The following is a 2019-nucleotide window of genomic DNA, read 5'->3' as shown; positions in this document are numbered from 1 at the left end:
GCCCCTCCCACACTGTCCCGCCTCCCTGGCAGTGCTCTGGGTGCCAGGGCTGCGCGCTCCTGCAGGGCAAGATGGCAGAGTGTCCGGCTCCAGCCGGGTGGTGCGACTCCAGACATGCTGCTCTGGGCAGCATGGTAAGAGGGCTGGGACCAGCCCGGCGGGTCCCGGGGAGCAGTCAGGGGGCAGTTGGGTGGGGTGGAGGTTCTGGGGGGGCCATCAGGGGACAGGGAAAGGGGGGGGTTGGAAAGGCATGGGAATCCCAGGGGCCTGTCAGGGGGCGGGGGTGTGGATAAGGGTCGGGGCAGTCGGGGGGGGGGTTGGATAGGGGGTGGGAGTCCCGGGATGGGGCGGTCAGGGGATAGGGAGCAGGGGGGGCGGTCAGGGGACAAGGAGCAGGGGAGGTTGGATGGGTTGGGGGTTCTGAGGGGGGCAGTCAGGGGGTGGGAAGTGGGAGGGGGGCGGATAGGGGGCAGGCTGTTTGGAGAGGCACAGCCTTCCCTACCGGGCCCTCCATACAGTTTTGCAACCCCGATGTGGCCCTCAGGCCAAAAAGTTTGCCCACCCCTGCTCTATGTGATATTGTAGTACAAATAATAAATAGGACAGTTTGTGATCCCTGAGTGTGTTAAGTGTATACCAAGGCAGTGGTCAACTGAAATAGAACAAGTTTTACAGTTAGAATGTTTTTTTCAACATAATAAAACACACTATGTTGTGGTATAAAATGTAAATAAAAACCACTTTTTCGCAGTCTTTTTCTCTGGGAAGAGTGGTGGTGCTTTGCAGGAACAGCATGAACTCCCAGAAATGGATGCACCAAACCCAACTGTCTGCAAAGGAGTCATAGCCTGGATTGTGCCTCCTGTATCCATGCTCATTATTTTGGCTTCAGCTGTAGCTGACTCAATCTGAGTAGCAATGGTTATTGCTTTTTCTAGTGTACATTGTAGTTCTAGAAGTAAGCGTTCTCTTACATGAAGCATGGTTGTTTTCGCAATGAGCTGGTCTCTAATCATCTCATCTGCCATATTCCCGAAGTCACAAGTTACAATCAGACTCCTCAGGGAAGCAATACACTGCATTATAGTCTCCCCGGTTTTCTGATCACGCTGGCGAAATCTGTAGCGATTAGCTACTACATTCACTTTTGGCACAAAAAAGTTCTTTAATGCAGTGAGTGCAGTCTCATATTTATCATCTGCAAGGGGAAAAGTGTAAAATATACGCTGCCCTTCTGCTCCAAGGCAGTGGATTAGCAGAGCACGCTTTCTTACTTCAGAAATCTCGGTAGCACTGATTGCAAGCAGATAAGTCTCAAACATGGATCCAGGCAGTAAAAGCAATTGGAGGCTCACCTGGGCTTTGCAGAAAGGCTGCAGGTGGGTTCAGAGGCAGAAGATCCATCCTTGTCGCCAAAATGTTGTAACAACCAGGCAAGGTACTAACAAACTTCAACAGGCCTTTATTCTTAAAGTGGAAACCTCTTTACCAAGCTGCTGCTGCACCCTTGGTAGCTCTCACTCAGCCTCCTCAATTCTCTGCCCCCCTTCCTGTTTCCTTTCAGACTCCCAACAGCCAGTGCTCCCAGTTCTAATAATTACAAGCAGCATCTAAACACCACAGGCGGGCTCTTGGGGGAAGACACAGGACAGGGCTTTTGGGGGACAAGGGGCATTGAGGGTCCAGTTACCAGCAATCAGAAAGGCAGCAACCCTACCTTTTGTATTATAAACACAAATCACTTTTAAAGTACTTTCCCCTGATAGTTTTGAAATACAGAATGATGCTGGTAAAGTCTATATACATGTAATAGAAAACTGGCGCAATTGCTTATTGCACTTAGTTGAACACTACTCTCCTTCTGTAAGCCTAATTTGGATGTAAGCCAGATGATGAGGGTGTTTGTAACAGATTTCAAAGGAATTGAGCTCTTGAGCTCTATATCAGGGGCAGACTTATAGTGAAGGACCTTACCGAAATATGTGATCCAATTTCATACTATAGTAGACATAAGGAGTA

Source organism: Natator depressus, chromosome 2 (genome assembly GCF_965152275.1).
Source record: "Natator depressus isolate rNatDep1 chromosome 2, rNatDep2.hap1, whole genome shotgun sequence".
Taxonomy (NCBI): domain Eukaryota; kingdom Metazoa; phylum Chordata; order Testudines; family Cheloniidae; genus Natator; species Natator depressus.
Note: the sequence above shows the minus strand (reverse complement) of the source record.